The sequence below is a fragment of the Sturnira hondurensis genome, unplaced genomic scaffold (assembly GCF_014824575.4).
Source record: "Sturnira hondurensis isolate 20B ecotype Veracruz unplaced genomic scaffold, ASM1482457v3 Scaffold0004322, whole genome shotgun sequence".
Classification (NCBI taxonomy): Eukaryota; Metazoa; Chordata; class Mammalia; order Chiroptera; family Phyllostomidae; genus Sturnira; species Sturnira hondurensis.
Window position 1 is genome coordinate 484626 of NW_028076953.1, and position 18699 is coordinate 503324.

Here is an 18699-nt window from a genome sequence, read left to right on the forward strand (position 1 = left end):
CATATATTGAACCCATATTATTTTCACATACCTACTACCTGTCAGGCACTGTACTTGGAAGACATACTGGGTTGGCCAGAAAGTCCATTATGTTTTTCCGTTATGATCGCTCTACTAGCACTTACTTTTTAACGTCATTCGAAACAATTTTGTTAGATTGTATTGTGACAGCTGTCAAGTCAGAATGTAGTTAAAAAAACTTGCCAAAATTAATGGATGTTTGTGGAAGCCATTTTAACATCAAAGATGGAAGGAAATACACAACGTTTCTGGTGTATTATACTTTATTTCAAGAAAGGTAAAAATGCAACTAAAATGCAAATTGAGATTTGTGCAGTGTGTGGGGAAGGTGCAGTGACTGATCAAACGTGTCAAAGTGGTTTGCAAAGTTTCTTAGTACTGTTGACATTTTTGCCAAATAGTTCTTCACTGTGGGCTGTGTTACGCACTGGAAGATGTTTACCAGCACTCCTGGCCTCTACCCACTAGAAGCCAAAGCGGGAGATAGCTGATTTACTCAAAATATCCAAATCAATAAAGTTATTGGTGAAAATGAAAAATGTGTCTTCTGTTTTACAGAAGAAAACCATATGGACTTTTTGGCCAACCCAACATATACCTATAAGCAGTTTATTTCTGGGGTAAAACTAAATAAACCAGCCATGAGAAAAGGCTGTGTTGTACTCCAATGGATGCATCTATAAGCAATAAGGGAATTCAGAGGAGGGGTGCTTGGCTTGGAAGCAAAAGAAAAGGGGAGGGGTTGTATGAAAATTTGGGAAACTAGCTGAAGTTAGGGAGGGGGAGATGAAGGTGGGAGAAAGTGCCAGGAAGAGGAAAGAAAGTTCTAAGTCATGGATGTGAGAAAGCACCTGGCATCCTTGGGAAACTCAGTGCACCTGGCTCCCACAGCCGCAGTCATTGAGTCGCCCGAGGGGAATTGGCAAGTGCCCTGTGTCAGGAATAACATTAAAGAGTGAATGAAGGAAAAGTGGGTGTGCCTCTGAAGACGCCTAAGAAGGGGCAGCTGCAAGAATGGGTGGAAACAGGAAAGGAGGGACTCGGAAGTCAAAGGCAGGTGTTGCTAATGATGGTAGGCAGTACAAGTAACTCGTGGACTAAGGGGAGAAAAGCAGCAACTAGGTCATTAGAAAGCTTAGTTTCAGTAGTTGGAAAAGTGAATGGAAGTTAGAGTAAAGTCAGTGGGGCACTTCTTTCCTCACTGTTTTCACCCAGAAGTATAAAATGGTAGTTACAGAACAGTCATAGGGATGTACAGTACAGCACAGGGAAGGTAGTTGGTGGTAGTGTAATAACAATACTGTTCAGTGTGTATGGTGCCAGGTGGGCACTTGAAATATCAGGAGAAACACTTTGTGAGGTATGTGATTGTCTAACCACTATGGTGTACACCTGAAACTAATACAGAATAATGCTGAATATAAACTGCAATTGGAAAAAGAAAGGCTGTGGGGTAGATGGAATTTTCAGGTAACACGACTGAGGGGAAGAGGAGTTTGGGAGAGAAATGTTGTTAGAAGTGCTGCCGGGTAACAATAAAGGCCTTTTTAAAGTTGATTTTAATACTGGTTAACACATAGTGCATTATTCTGAACATGTTACATATATTGTGAATAATTTCATCCTCGTGACAACACTAAGGTGGATGTACTGTTATCATCCCCGTTTACCGATGAGGCAGCTAAGGAACAGAAAATTGAGGGCACCTTCCCAAGGTGGGTGGCAAAGCCCTCATTCAGAGCCAGGCAGTTCGGGCCCATCTCCCTGTTCACAATCCCTAACACCAGGCTGCCTTTTATGTGTCAGCTGAAAAAAATGTTGCCCTTCCCCATTTCTCAAAAAAGGATGCAGTGAAAAACTAGAATTTGACAGAGAGAAAGGGCATAAATTCATTCATAAATAAAACATTTAATCATTGAAGAACCTACTTTGTGCCAGGCTCCGTTCTAGGAGCCAAGAATTACTTCTACATGAAAAAGAAAATAAAAGACAAATGTCCCAAGTTTATGGAACTTAAATTCTATGGAAAAAAACAAGCCGAATAAGGCAAATCAATTAGTAAATTATTTATGTTAGAAGGTAATAAGGGCAGTGGAAAAGAAAATAGAACATACAGGGATGGTAGGGGGTCCCAGCAGCTGAGAACAGGAGTTGCAGTTCTCAAGTAGGGTTGCTGGAGAAGGCCTCATTGGAAGGTGACTTTGACCAAGGACTCGAAGGAGGTACAGGAGCTGGCTGTGTAGATATCTGGGGAGGAGTCTTCTAGGCAAAGGGAACAGCAAGAGCAAGGGACACCTAGGCGAAGCGTTCACAGGATCCTTCCATAGGAGAATTTGACATTTCACTTCCTCAACTTTCTAACTTTGTTTCTCTGGAGACCTGTGAAAGGTAGAATGTTTCAGGGGTACTAGGCAACATTGCTTATGATGTAAATGACTGCTGATTGGTCAGCTGCATCTGGGCTGGGGAATGATCAGTGCTGATAGAAAGCCATACCATAGGATTTCTTCCATTATAGTGACACTTGTAACTAGGCATGTCCTTTGACACGTGGAAGAGGTATCTGCTGAGTTACAAGAGATGTGGGCTTCTTTGGAACCTCAGGCGTTTAGGCCAGGCTAAATCCAGAATCTGCTTGCAGTGGGTCCCTTTTCCTGGCACCTGAGGTGATCCGGGGAGGAGAGGCTCAGGGACAGCCCAGCCCCAGGTGGCAGAGTGGACCACTGCACAGACAGTCATGAAGATCCCCCCAAAGGGGGTCCTGACGCTGCCTTGCTGGCATGCTGTGACTGCAATCCTGTATCTTTCTAAGTGATTCTGGTGCCAAGTGAGGTTTATGGTTATCTTGCAAGTCTGACTATGGAGATGAACTAGAAAGGCCCCTGGTGATGTTCTAGGCCTAAAGCGGGGACATTTCTGGCATGCATCAGAATATGAAGGCCTTCTGGTCCAGGGAATTTATGGAGTGGACCATTTTATTCAACAGACATCTCTGAGCACCAGCAATAAATCAGGTGGTGTGTGGAGCTCTAGACACTGAAAGAGAGATCAGCACAGCCCAGGCTGTTACCAGGTTGCTGATAGTCTGAAGGCCATAGAAATGGCCATAGAAGCAATGTCGTTCAGTGTGTGACTTAGAGCATTAAACGTGTTATCAACTCAGCTACTGGAAGTTAGGGACTTGAGGGGGTAAAAATTGAGGTGAGTCTCAAAGAATGAGTATATAAAACTTAAAAAATATTTTTAAAGAGGAATGGATGGAAAAAATCAGTGTAAACGGAAGCTGTGGTATGAGCGTGTCACAAAGCCCTCATAGATAAGCGCAGATGGCAGTTCAGGGGGCATTTCCTCACACACAACTGTCTTATCCAGCAGGCTATTCACACTTCCATTGAGTGACACTGGGCAGGAACCTGTGCGAGAATTAGAATCTCTTAACGGGCTTTAGCTCCCAGAACAAACCTGTGAAAGTGTATAGATTAGTCCCATTTTTCAGAAGAGAGTTCTGAAGATAATAGAGTCTGTTTGTTCCAGAGCTGAGAGGGACACAGCAAGGGTTCAGACCTCGAGATGGCGGTTTGGTAGCAGGTCCCTTCACCCCTGTGCTCCCTGCTGTGGAATATTGTGGAACCGTTACAGCTGCACGGATTGTGTGGCCAAACATTGGCGAAATGTTTAAACATTTAAACATTTAAACAGGATTTTAAATATAAAAACAAATACCGGTGACTAAAAGGGAAAAAATAGAAAGTTATAAAAAAGAGTGAATTTCCTGATTTACAGTTTAGATTTTTTAAAGATTACTCACCTGCTATAAAAAGAATAACTTTCAATCTATAGTAAGCATTAAAGAAACAGAAGGTAAAAATATGGTGTAAATTACAAAGGGGAGTAAAACCACCCAGTATACATATAACAAATTAATGCTCCCTAAGGAAGAAGATGTAATTTCTTATTTTAGCCCTACTATGATAATCCTTTGAAACTGACTTAATGACTGACGACTTCACAAATATGTTCTCTGTGAAACTCAGATTCCTTTCCCATTTCCAAGGTGATATTGCAGTGATTAATATGTGTTTTCGTGACTTGATTTTCATTTTCTTAAGATGAAAATGCAATCATTATTTCTCATCTTTTTCACAAAACAAGTTAACTCTTAGGGTTCAAAAACAGGGCAAATCAAAATCTAAGGTAGAATGAGAAGAACACATGTCGGTGATAAAATAGTAATCCACTAGCTTTTTGACAGTTTTCTAAATTACTTCCCCCAGTGGCAAATAACAGTTGATTATCTATTTACTCCTAAAAGATTGTGTTCACAAAGGTTTAACACTACCGTAAAGGTTTAACATTGACAATCCTGGGGGAAAGGGAAGTTATTACTTGTCAACAGAGTGTTGATCTTCCTTGCCCTGAAGTGAAAGGATTAGAGTCAACACTTGCATCTCACTCATCTGACAAATATTTGTTCACTTCTGAGCAAGTAGTTACTCTCAAGTTTCCATGGGAAAAAAAAGGCATATACTGTAAAGTGCATTGCTTAAATTATGTCAGCCCACATAAGAAACAAATATAAACTCCTCTAAAAACAGGAAGAGTGTATGTAGTATCTTATTCCTGTGCAGTCATACACCCGTAAGAACCAGTAGTATAAACACCCAACTGTGTGCTATGAACAACGCTCTTCAAAACTCAGCACACTTAGTGAAATAGACCAAATCCTGAAAGGTCAACATGTTGCTTCCTGAAAAAACAAAATTGCATTTGATCTCTGCTTAGGGACTCCAGGTTATCTTATTATGACCAAATCCAAAACAACCCACAGGCAGGCCGTTACCAAATATAGAGCTAGCTGTTGGAAACCAGAAACAGGAACTGGAAGATGCAAGCCCCCTGGAAACCCTCGGGGACCGCTCTGTGACTGTTACACAGGAAAAACATTTCCTGCTTTCTGAAATGCGTGCATGTAGAGTGGGGGTAGGGGAGCCAAGAAAATGATTTCAATGGCTTGAAACTACCTACAGCGACTCCTTGCAGACTTTACCCCGTCACCAGAAGCAAACTGGCCAGCAGGGTCACACTGGGACATCTGACCTTGTTGGTCAGAGTTAATCCGCACTTTGATTTTTGGTACATAATGAAGTTATCTTCTGCTTTTCTGACTTAGAACCATAAATGTCAACTTCATGGCCAATAGCCTTCAGGAGAAAATGCTCACAGGTGGTTCACAGGAAGGTGTAGTTGGTGAATTATAGAGACCCCAAAGAGACTTCAGAAGAGTTCACTCTGATGATGCGCCCTGAATCTTTGCTAACCCTCTGCCCCCACCTCATCTGCCCAACACTGTCTGGATTTCTGGTAGACCTTTCTCCTTTGCAAAATATGAATTTGGAGATTGAAGCTCAGAAACTCTTACTTAGACTAGCCAATTCTTTAAGGTGAAGCTCAGAGTACTAATGAAAAGCTGATAGCACTAATCAGTAGGCACAAAATTACAACCTCATCTCTGTTTCATTCTGTAGTGTCTGTGTACCCACATTCGCCCACCATTCTACTTGGGCCTTTGGAGAATATAAAACAAAAGTCATTTGATGTCTTTTAGAAAACAGCCTTTCTCACCCCTGTAGGAATAGTGGTAGATGTTATCAGAGAAAAACATAATTTCAAGATCTCTTATATCTAGTAACAAAAAATATACTTAAGTTAGGACTGTCTTGTTAGGGTGGTTTATTCAAACTGATACTTTTGATCTTCCCTAGAACTTTGCTTCTTGTCATCCATCACCTTGACAATTTAATGTGCAGTGAATTCCTGGCCACAAGAGTAATACATGAGTGCCTTTCACCTCACCCTCTTGGGTTTAACACCCTCTTGGGTTTAGATTCAGGGCATGAATCTAAATGCTTTTCTTAGATCATCTGATGCCAGCCAGTGAATGAGGAGCATTTTCTTTGATCTCACTATTATGCAGGGTTATGATCGTGTTTCCCATTGATTGTTTAATAATACATCTTTTCCCTCCACAAAGCACTGACAGAATACTAGGTTTTTTCTGCGAGAAGCAAATGAATTTTACTTTATATTATATTTGGTCTCTGTTGTTGATCCTGGGTGGCAAATCCCCAAAACCTGTGTTGAAAGAGCTCGGTTATGCAGATTTGCTGTGATATGGAGGAGAGGACCACGTATTTCTAACTAGGGCCCTGGACTTGGGGGTCCTCCGCGGTCCCTGTCGGGCTCACAGATTCACCCTCCTCCTCCACCCTCACTCGGTTGCTGTCAGAGTCCTTTCTTCCTCGTTTCACTGAGGACACTGACAGCATTTGGATCCTCGAAGCCACCACACAGAGGGCTCTGTGGTGAGGTTTGGGCTAACACTGGGACAGCATTTTGATTGCAAAGCTGGGAAGTTTCTAGATTATATCTGGAGTCTTCTCTTTGACCAAAAGAATGCTGTTCCTTCTTCCCCTACGCTACTGTTTTCCTTTATAAATGCCTGCAGATTTTATGTTTATAATTCCTGTTGTTTTGGAATACCTAGCCTCTGTATTAAAAAAAAAAGGTACAGTTAATTCAGGACTGTTGTTTTGCATCCACTTTTAAAAATATGAAATGAAACATTCCCAATGAGAAAGATACATACCAACTAAAAGATGTAGCCAAAAATAAGATACAATCAAAATAGCAACAAAAAATGTTAGTATCTAAAAATTAAGCTAACCAAGAGTACACAAGAACTTCATAGAAAACTTACTAAATGTCTAGTAAATTATATATAAGACAATTTGAATAAATGGAAAGGTATCATATGTTTTTGGATGGCACAGACGATATGACAAAGGTGTCCAGTCCCCGTAAATTAAGTTAGGAATTTAAAGCAATATTTATAAAATTCTAATTTCATTTTTTGAGAAACTTATATCAAAATTTATATGAAGAGTGACACTTATGGTGGTAGAGGGAGTAGAATGGTGTAGGGGATGGATGGGAGAGGGAGTGAGCAAGATGGAAAGGAGGGAGGGAGAGAGGGAGGGAAGGAAGGGGAGCTGCAGGAGCTGACATTATATTCTGCACTGAGTAACAGGGATAATTCAACCCTTCACCCTTGCGGCCCCCCTCACCTGCCCCCTCCCCCACAAATCCCCATAACTACGTAAACTAAATTCTCAGATTTCATTTGTAGACTCTGAGTCACGTATTCCATCTAAATCCCATCCTTTTCTTCAGCTGTAAACTTCTAAATCTCTATGCAAATATTTCTTTTGTATTTCATAAGCAGGAAATTTAATTCTAAATTTCATAAGTGTGGAAAATCATTAGCTATAAGATTTTTCAACCTTTTGTTTCAAAAACAAAAATGTATCAACTCCACTAAGGCCACGCCTCATCAGGAGGGTTTACTCCTGTATTCCTGGGACCAGGAATAGTAACGGACACATGTAGGTGCCTGTCAACATTTATTCTGAGACATGATGGGGCAAGTGAGAAGGAAGTATAGGTGGGACATTTTTGCCATGTGTTAATGTACAGTGGCCACCTAATGGCCTTGGAAGGAGGCTCAGACCTTTGAATCACAGGGATATTATGTTCATATTTGAGTATTTTACACCATAAGTTGAGACATTGTGAACAGTAGAAGAGAGACCACAGACCCTCATATGAGGCCTGGGTGAAGACATTGTTAACCTCAAATTAAGAAGATTGAAGGGACCGGGAGAGTAGATAGCCGCAGGGCTGTGATTGGATGTGCCCTTTCAGAGACTGAGTGGCCTGGTGGAAGGGAGGCTACGGGGAGAATCCATGTGCCGTGAGATCAGTGTGATAGGTAGTTCTGGGCAGTGGATTAGGCTGTGATTAAAATGACAAGACCTTGCCAAAATGTAAAATGAACCAATGCATTTAAAATACAATGTCAGATATAAGTGCTTAAAGGTGTGGGGGAGGGCAGTGTAAGGACAGAGGGTGACAGAAGTCTTACTTTAAATAGGGTGGTCAAGGAAGTTCTCTCTGCAAAAGTGACATTTGAGAACTAAAGGAACTGAGATAGGGAGGTCTGTGGGTGTCTGGAGGAAGAATATTCCAGGCAAAGTCCACAGAAGAGGCCAGTGTGGCAGGTATAGAAGGAGCATGGGGGAGACTGGCCCCTTTCAGCTTTTTCTTGCTTGGATCCACTTTGTAGGGCTTGCCATGGTTATTGACATGAATTGAGCCTCACTACCAATGCCTCAGAGCACTTGTGCTTCCCCAGAGCTGGTGTCTTAGATTTAAGCTTCCAACATCAAATACCACTCGCCAGAGTTAGGACAAAGAATTTAATCCTACAGTGTTTACAACCTGGGATCAGCAATGAGCATAACCTCAGTGTTGGCACTTAATAGGCCAGAGTGTAGCAGAAAATGTTAGGGGCACATATTGTTCGTGCTACAGGACTTAAAGCTGCTAATGGCAGGATTTGTGTCTGATTCATCTTTGCACCTATTTGCTTGTCTCAGGCCTAATGTGCACCCAAGAGACAAATGTGTTGAGTGAATGCGTTAATGTGGTCCAGCATCTCTAAGAATTCACTGTATTAATAAAAATAACTATACAAACGCAATTTATAAATTGTCTCATAAGCTGATGGAATAAAACTTTGGGGTAATTAATGAGAGGATAATAAAAATTAGATTTTGGGGAAAAAAAGTATAAAAAGCAGCCATTAGCAAGTGACTTTTCTTTAGTATTATCAGAGATCAACCATGGCCTTCTGCAGATCATCATCCTTAGAATAATTAGCATAAATCCAGTGCCAAAGAAATGAGACAGGGCCTTATGTTTGTGCAGTAAACGTGGAGGGGAAGTCCTTTGAGATGTACTGCAATGGTACACTGAAGAGAAACCATCAAATCCTAGGACACGTGGACAATAACTAAGGTGGGGGGTGGAAATGGGAGGGAGGTGGGGAGCACTGGGTGGGGTGGACAGGGCTGGGAATATAAGACAGAAAACTGTACTTGAACAAGAATAAAATAAAATAAAAATAAAAATAAAGAAACCATCAAATCCTGATTTCTAATGCTTATGTGACCTCGTATGTTGGAAAACTATAGCTAAAGTCTGGGTAGGAAAAGAAATCATGCTGTTAGAGCCAGGAAACTTAGGAAGGTGCAGAAATTGAGGCACTTCGCAGGCTGAGTCAGAGTTTTCCCAGTGAGACCAGTGGAGTCTACAGGGTGGGGCAAAACTTATAGTTGTGAGCATGTGAAAGTTTATTCTTGTATTATTACTTAATTATTGTACTGTTTTTCATACAAACGCCGTAAACCTGCTTTTGCCCTACCCTGTATTTTACAGCACCTAGAATTTATGTTTTTAGCCAACCGTGGTTCGTTTATAATAATAGAATTTTAGTTGACTGTCATGGTGAAAAGTAGGTTTTCCTTATCTGAGGGCTGCCATTCAGAGGGATGGTGTGGGCAAGGGTGTTGCCAGGATCCTGAAGTAAATAATTGTGAGTGCTGATGAAGTTATATAACAGTCAGTATTAGTACTTGATGTTATTCCCTGAATTGAACTTTATGAGCTGCCCTGAGAGTCTGAAAACCTCCATGCTGTTTTGTGGGAAAATGGTGCCTTCATTCTACACGACCATTTTCAAGTGAATCCCTGAGGACTTGCCTGTGTTTATGAGCACCCCATGCTATGTGGTTTGTTCTGGGTCATAAAAAAGGAAATCGTTTCCAAATATTTCACAAATCAAGAATCATTTATATTATTCTTATGAAGTGATACAGTAGATTAACTAATATACTGTAGTCTTTCAAAGATTTTTTAAAATTTTATTGATTATGCTATTACAGTGGTCCCATTTTTTCTGTTTGCCACCCTCGATTCAGCAGCCTCCACTCACTCAGGCAATCCCCAGGGCATTGTTCGTGTCGAGGGGTCATGCATATAAGTTCTTTGCCTACTCCATTTCCTGTACTGTACTTGACATCCCGTGGCTATTCTGTAGCTACCTATTTGTATTTTACCCGCTCCCACCTAGAAACCCCCTCCTATCTAGAAACCATCAAAATGCTCTACATATCTATGATTTTGTCTCTGTTTTTCTAGTTCACTTAGTTTGGTTTTTAGATACAAATGTTTATGGGTATGTATTTATTGCCACTTCATTGTTCATGGTTCTGATCATCATCTTCTTAAATAAGTGCTTTTAACGTTTCATATAATAATGGTTTGGTGGCAATGAACTCCTTCAGTTTTTTTCCTATCTGGAAAGCTATTTATCTGCCCTTTGATTCTAAATGATTGCTTTGTTGGGTAGAGCAGTCTTGGCTGTAGATCCCTGCTTTCCATGACTTTGAATATTTCTTGCCAATCCCTTCTACCCTGAAGAGTTTCTCTTGAAAAATCAGCTGACAGTCTTATGGAAATTCCCCTGTAAGAACTAACTGCTCTTGTCTTACTGCTTTTAAGATTCTCTCTTTATCTTTAACCTTGGGCATTTTAATGATTATATGTCTTGGAGTGGGCCTGTTTATACCATCTTGCTTGGGACTCTTTGTGCTTCCTGGACTTGCATATCTATTTCCTTTACCAAATTAGGGAAGTTTTCTTCCATTATTTTTTCAAATAATTTTCAATTTTTTACCCTTTCTCTTCTCCTTTTGATGTACATATTGGAACACTTATAGAGATAACTACACTATCTTTTTTTTTATTATTCTTTTTTCATCTTGTTGTTCTGATTGGTTGTTTTTTGCTTCTGTATCTTCCAAATCATTGATTTGATTCTTGGCTTCCTTCACTCTACTGTTATTTCCCTGTAAATTGTTCTTTATTTCAGTTAGTGAATCCTTCATTTCTGACTGGATCTGTTTTATGCTGTTGAGGTCCTCACTAAGTTCTTTAAGCATCTTTATAACCAGTGTTTTGAACTCTGCATCTGATAGATTTCTCATTTTGTTTAGTTCTTTTTCTGGGGTTTTGATCTGTTCTTTGGTCACTTTTCTTTGTCTTCTCATTTTGGCAGCCTCTCTGTGTTTCTTTCCATGTATTAGGTAGGCTACTTTGACTCCATGTCCTGGTAGTGTGGCCTATTATGTAGTAGGTGTCTTGTAGGTTGTAGTAGCACAGCCTGCCCTATCACCAAAGCTGGGTACTCAAGGTGCTCCCTCTGTGTGGGCTGGGTATACCCTCCTCTTTAGTTAAGCCTTGATTGTTGTTGGCAAGTTAATGGGAGGGATTTACCCAAGCCAGTCAGCTGCAAGGACTGGCTGGAACTACTAACCACCAACCTCCACTGCCCATGGAGGATCATCTGTGCAGGGGCAGGGTGGTGGTGCTTCAGCATATTCTGTAGCTGTCCATTGGGTTTGCAAGCTCTGGGGTTTCCCGGGTGGTGCAGGCCAAGGTCAGCCCCAGCCTGAGTTCTGTCCAAGGCCATTCTACATGAGCTATAAAGCAATCTGGAGATGGCTGCTACTTCTGCTGGGCTTGGAGGTTCCCAGGTGAAGCCAAGCTATGAACCTAGGCTGCCTTTTGATAGTAGTGCCTTACCTGCGGCCACTTTCAAGAGGTTCAGGGCTGGGGCCTCACTAAGGCTGCTGTTGATTATTTGAGAGAATTTAGGAAGTTGTGAAGAATGAGCCAAGACCAGTTATTCTTATATAAAAGCCACTGTTAACTGCTTGGGTGGGCCCAAGTTGGGTGGGATAAAAGCCTCAAGGCATCCCCAAGGCAGGGCAAACAGTGATATTGAAGTTAATGGTGTCTCTGGTATGGCACCAGCCTGCTTGCTCTGTGGCCCTGTGGGGGACAAGTTCAGAAAAGGGACGGTGGCCTCTGCCTGCCTTTCTTTCTGGGAGAAAGCTGTTCCCCAGCTCTTGCCTTGGTTCCAGACACTTCAGTTCCTCCCTGATGCCCCTGGTGCCTTTCAAGCTGCTACTCCAGTGCTGGAACTCAGAGGGAGTGAGTCTGAATAAGTCCATGTGTGGGTTCTTTAAGAGGAACTGCTTGGAACTCTAGAAGTTTCTTCCAGCTCAATCCCTGCTGGGTTTTGCAGCCAGAAGTTATGGGGTCTTGTCTTCCGGGCACTGGAACCCTGGGCTGAGTGGCTTGGTGTTGAGCTGGGACTCCTCACTCCCAAAGTATCCCTCTCAAATTCTAATGCACCACATATAGACATAAGGCCAGCCTGTTCCACTTCTCTGCCCCTCCACCAGTCGGGTTGAATGTGGTTTCTTTAATTCTGTAGTTGTTGGACTTCCATTCAAGTCAGTTTCTGAGTGATGGTGGTTCTATAGTTTAGTTGTAATTTTGATGTGGTTTTGCAAGGAGGCAAGCTGTGTTTACCTACACCTCCATCTTTACGTGAAGTCAAGTAGTTCTTGAGTAATGATATTTTCATGATACTGGTTTATTCTAATCCATGAAGGTTGTAGTCCTATGCTAGTTAAATCTCTTTAAAAATGTAAGTTTCAAAATTGAAAGAGAATTTAGAGATGATTATTTTAAGTTCCCATTAAGTGTAAAAAATCTGTTTTATACCACTCTTGACAGGTTAATATCTAGCTTCTGTTTTTGTGTATCTAGTTTAGGGAGAAATGTTCTCTTTTACAGCAAATAAATCAGTGCATATTAATGGAGTTTGACTAAGTTCCCAGCACTGTGTTAAGTAACATGGACAATACACAAATAACTCAACATCTCATCTATCCTCCAAAGAAGCTTAAGAAATGGTTGAGGAGGCTCTGGCTAGGTTGCTCATTTGGAGAGAGCATTATCCCTGTACAGCAAGGTTGAGTTCGATCCCTAGTCAGAGCACATACAAGAATCAACCAAAGAGTGCTTAAATTAGTAAAACAACAAATCCATGTTTCTCTTTTTCTCTCTAAAATTAGTTTTTTAAAAAAGAAATAGTTGGAGAGACAAAATGACACATTCATTCATTGTACCAATTATGCTTTTTTAAAAGATTTTATTTATCTATTTTTTAGACAGTGGGGAAGGGAAGGAGAAAGAGAGGGAGAGAAACATCAATGTGTGGTTGCCTCTCATGCACCCCCCCAACCAGGGACCTGGCCTGGAACCCAGGCATGTGCCCTGACTGGAAATTGAACTGGTGACCCTTTGGTTCTCAGTCTGGCACTCAATCCACTGAGCCACACGAGTTAGGGCTCATTGTACCGGTTATTCTGTGTGCTGTATTCTAGGCACTATGCTGAGTTCTGACAACACAAAACTTGCTGTCAGCCCTGAAGATAAACTGTTGCAAAGATAGACATTCATATATATCCTTCTAAGACATGAGATAATTGCTGCAGAGTGTGTGTGTTTGGGATTGGGGGTTCACATTGTAATGATGACATATTGCAGTGGCTGCAAAGGTGGAAGAACAGCTGAGTCTACCTGGGGAATTCAAATTTCTCAATATTCTGTGTAGGGTGATTTAAATTGTATTCCTGGGAGAGAAAAAGTGTATTTTGTGTTACAAAGAATAAGTCTTGAGAGGAAAAGTAAAATGAATAAACTTGGAAGTTTCTAGCAAATAAAGACTTGCAACTTGTAACACACTTCCTCTTCCTAAGAATAAAGAAATAAAGGCTGTTAAATGTACACAGTGACTTTTTATCATGTAATAGCAAATTCAAACGTTAGCTTTCCTGAGAAGTACACTATGCTAACTGGCAATGTTAGGGTCAGGTCTTTTACAAATTGAGCTGACGTCTCCCTGCTCAAGGTTTCCTCATACTAGCCCTTCAGAGCTGGTGAGAGCCTCTGCATTGATACCTAAAGCCAAGGGTATGTAACCTTGAGTTCAAATATGTTAGCTCTAGTTTGGGGGTGTGGATATTAACTGTTAAAGTGTAGGGGTTAGATATTGGACTCAGAAAACGCTTCTTGCAAGATCAGGAAACGTTATGGGGATATTCCCTTCGGGGTTGCTTTGTGCGTGGTTGTGTTGATTAGTCACTGAATTTGATACTTTAGAAATTCTGCATTACCAGCAGCAAGTCTCGTGTCTAACAGACAGGTCGTCTACTGCATCATCATTTTGCCTTGTAAGGGACCACATATGCTCAGTGGAAATACAAAAACCTGGTTTGATTTTATTATTTCACCTAGGCCAAATAAATTTAAAGGGAAAAGTTAAATCTATCTCCAACCCTTCATACAGAAAACATGGACTCCCATATGATTTTAGGTAAAACACAAAGTTTTCCTGAGCTTCAGTTTTATCAAATGAGCAGGATGGTCCTGACTGATACAGCTCAGTTGGTTGGACCTCATCCCACAAAGTGAGGGGCCACCAGTTCGGTTCCCCATTAGGGGACACACCCGGGTTGCAAGTTCAGTCCCCAGCTGGGACACATATGGGAGGCAACCATTTGGTGTTTCTCCCTCACATCAATGTTTCTCTCCCTCTCTATCTCCTCTCCCTCCTAAAAATAAGTAAAATCTTTTAAAAAATGAGCAGGATAAACATCTTTCTCTTTCACAGATTTGCTGTGAAAACTGTGTAACAAAATATTATTCTTAGTCTCTCTAACCATATAGATTTCAAATGCCTTGTCTTCATGTGGGGCATTTCTGTCATAGTCGTAAGTGTGATTAGCTGCACCCTGGCAAAAAGACTGCGAGAGGTCTAAGATCAGAGACCACTTGCCCCAATCCTTCCCTCCCATAGCTGCCTGCTTCCCTCCCCCAGGAGAATCTGTAGGAGCTTTATAAACAGAGGACAAAACCAGACAAAAGAACATGTAATGATATCTAAGCTCTGGCCCCAAACTTCACTATTAAATCTTTCGGTGAGCTCAGCCAGACCTCAGGGAAATCACAAGACTTCCTCTCCTAAGCACTCACAGCCTGTGTGACCTGGACCAGGAGAAGGTACAAGGGCAGCTCAAGAAGCTTCTTTATCCTTTTCCCCTGCACTTCAGTCTCTGTTTGCTGAGAGTAAGAAAAGGGGAACTCAGGAGAGGACGAGTCAGAGGGAAAGGGAAGGGAGGAGACTGATGATTGATTATCCCTGAAGCCAAGAGGAGAGCTTGAGAGCTTGTCTGAGCTGTTCTCGTAGGGTATGATCCACTTCTAAGAGCCACGCAGTTTCAAACCCATCACATCACACCAGCTTCAAGGAAGAAGAGAGACTTCACAGGGATGACTCCCAAGAGAAGCTCTGAAGAGAGTGTAACAGAGAGCCCACTCACTGCACTCAAAACCGCCGCCCCTCGTGAGCACAAAGGTTCAATGCTTTCCCTTTGACATTGCCTTCTCTACGAGCCCCCTTTCCCGTAGAAAGGAAGAACGAAGAATAGTGCTGAGTTCTAACCTGAGATCTAGATGAGCCAGAAAAAAGGAAAAAAATGGTAACTGAAATTCACTTTATACGGTAAAGGTCTATCTGCCTAGAATGTATGGAACCTTTCTTATCCAAATTAATGATATTTCAAGAGTCCACAAAGCTTGTGACTGAAAAACTAAATTGTCCTACCATCCAACACATGTAAATGACTAAGAATCGCTCCCACTCTTGTCTTAGCTGCAAACCTTTCATGACGCCACGACAAGGTGCAGCTCGCTCACTCTCAGTGATGCCATCTCTTCCTTCGCGTAGACTGGACCACGGCCTGGCAGTTGGCATCCTTTATTGCTGAGCACTGCAACACTTTATTCTTTGGTCATTATAGTAAATTTCTAAAATAAATGATCATTTTTTAAACATCTTTTTAGAACAGTTACTATTTTTTGTTTGTTTATTTGGATTCTTCCTGTACTTAGAATTCTCTAACTTTGGGCTGTTTGCATGTTGTGTGTGGATACTCCAGAGGATTTGTGTTTCTCTCTGAACTCCCCCAAAGATTTCTTCATCTGCATCCTGGTCACAGATCACTCCGCGAACTGCAGGGTATCCAGACGCTAGTGAGCTGAGAACAGAACTAAGAGTTCACTTCCTGAGGATTGCTTCAGAAAGAGCTTTCCCTTCATTATTTCAAGAGCATAATGATAAATATTTCAAATTTTTCAAACAACAAACAAACTGCCTCTTGTATGAATCATAAATTGTATGTTCCTAGTGACTGTCTATAGTTCTTTTATGTCTGCTGAATTTTCTCACTTGATTTTGACTTTCAAATGTATGCTTTGCACTTAAATCTTACAGTACCATGGGTCAAATAATTCACTAGTTCACTTGGCTAATGAAAAAAATGTTATGAAGCAAAATGGAAAGTTTTGAATCTCATTCACTTCATTTTTGAAATTTTTTTCTGATACCTTTTGTATCTTGGAGCAGCTTCCCTCAAAAGAAGAAAGCAAACACAGATAGCATGCAGCTAAGATACAGGAAGCGAAAGCATCCTCAATGGCTGGAAAGTCTCAAACTCATCAGGGTTTAAAAAAAAAAACACATTCACAATCATAGATAAGTGATTCTACCCATGGAAAAGTCACTGTGTCTATATTTACAGTGATAGTACAATGGAATTGCCTTTATTAAAATATCAAAGTGTAGACGTAAATCCTAATGTAGATTTCATGGTCTCTTTTTACTCAGGAATAAATGGATACTGCCTCCCAAATCTGGCACCCCTTGTGTATCTTAAATGAGTCAGCACTTAGCTCTGGCTTTAGGAATCTCCAGGCTGACATCATTTGGCAATTTGGAGGATGTGTGAAGTGAAGTGTGTCATCTCAGGAAAGTAGCTAGAAGCCAAATATTCCAGATGTTCACTGGCACCTGATTTTATAAATGTGCATAAATAAAATTTTTGCCATTGTGCTTTGTTTTCCTTTGGGGAAAGGGGCACAGTATTTATTTATTCTGTGCCTACTTTGCGCCAGGCAATGTGAAGGATGGAGCCTAGCTTTAAAGAGCTCACTGGGAGGAGGTAAAATGATAAGTAAACAGACAATTACACTATGTTTTCTTAGGTGCTGTAATGGAGGGAGGATCGGCATGTAAAAAACTGCTCCTGTTCCGTTTAACTATATATTCTTGTTCTGCATAGTAATGACTCAGCACATTATGGTCTGAGTTTGTCAGTGTTAATTCTTCTACCAGACTAATGGTATTTAATTTTCCTCAAGAATAGAAATGTCTGATGATGATTGAGAAGATTTGCTTGATGCCTGGTTTGTCATCAGGTGCAGATGAACCCGGTAGCGAGTGTACTGCTGCTGCACCCTTGCCAGGGAGAGAACGTGTAACTTCAGAAACTCAAGTTTTAATCAGCCCACCCCTTAGATATTTCCCTAAGGTCACCAACTCCATGCCTCAGAGGTGCCAGGGTGTGATTTTTTCTTCTTCTTCTGTTGCTATTGGGGAAATGAGCAACCAATAAAAACAGACTGTACACAGCCATTGGTTTATTAATAAACACTTTCAAACTTGGAAATTGCTTTAGACTGGTTTTCTCTTTCTTGATCTAGTATCTTAGATCTAGAAAGGATCTAAACTTTGTCCATATAGTGTGTTACTTCCTGTGCATCATATATGTTTTATTTTTTAATAATATTGTATTGATTATGCTATTATAGTTGATCCAGTAGTTCTCCCTTTGCCTCTCTTCACCCAGCATTGCACACTCCCTCAGGCAGTATGCATCCCACTGCTCTTATCTGTGGGTCATGGGTATATGTTCTTTGATTTCTCCATTTCCTATGCTGTACTTTATACCCTGAGGCTACCAATACTAATTGGTCCCCTCACCTCTTCACCCATTCCACCACACTCCCATCCCTTGTAGAAACCATCAAAATGCTCTACATATCCATGATTTTGTCTCTGTTCTTGTTTGCTTAGTTTGTTTTTTAGATTCAGGTGTCGATAGGGATATGTCTTTCTTGCCATTTTACTGTTCATAGTTTTGATCTTTGTCTTAAATAAGTCCCTTTAATGTTTCATATAATAATGGTTTAGTGATGATGAACTCCTTTAGTTTTTTCTTGTCTGGGGAGCACTTTATCTGCCCTTTAATTCTAAATGATAGCTTTGCCTGATAGAGCAATCTTGGCTGTAGGTCCCTGCTTTTCATGACTTTGAATATTTCTTGCCAATCCCTTCTACCCTGAAAGGTTTCTTTTGAGAAATCAGCTGACAGTCTTATGGAAAATCCCCCCATAGGAACTAACTGCTCTTGTTTTTAAGATTCTACTGCTTTTAAGATTCTCTCTTTATCTTTAACCTTTGGCATTTTAATTATGATGTGCCTTAGAGTGGGCCTCTTTGCACCCATCTTGGTTGGAACTCTATGCTCCCCAGACTCGCATGTCTATTTCCTTCACCAAAGTAAGGAATTTTTCTTTCATTATTTTGCAAATAATTTTCACTTTCTTGCTCTCTCTCTTCTCCTTCTGGCACCCCTGTGATGGAAATGTTCAAACTCTTGAACTTGTCCAAGAGGCTCCTTACACTATCCTTGTTTGGTTGGGTTTTTTATTTATTTATTTATTTATTTATTTATTTATTTATTTTTAGAGGGGAAGGAGAGAGGGAGAGAAACATCAATGTATGGTTGCCTTTTTGTGCATCCCCTGCTGGTAGTTAGCCTGCAAGGAACCGGTTTGCAACCCAGGCATGTGCCCTGACTGGGAATCGAACCGCGATCGTCTGGTTCGCAGGCCCGCGCTCAATCCACTGAGCTACGCCAGCCAGGGCCTGTTTGTTTGTTTTTTACTTCTTTTTTCTTC

At 41.0% G+C, this 18699-nt stretch overlaps 1 protein-coding gene across 1 annotated transcript in view; it reads left to right on the forward strand.

The window, feature by feature from the left end:
* Positions 1-18699, forward strand: part of LRRC8C (leucine rich repeat containing 8 VRAC subunit C) — a 91226-nt gene that overhangs the window by 53256 nt on the left and 19271 nt on the right. The gene's annotated exons all lie outside the window — the stretch shown is intronic.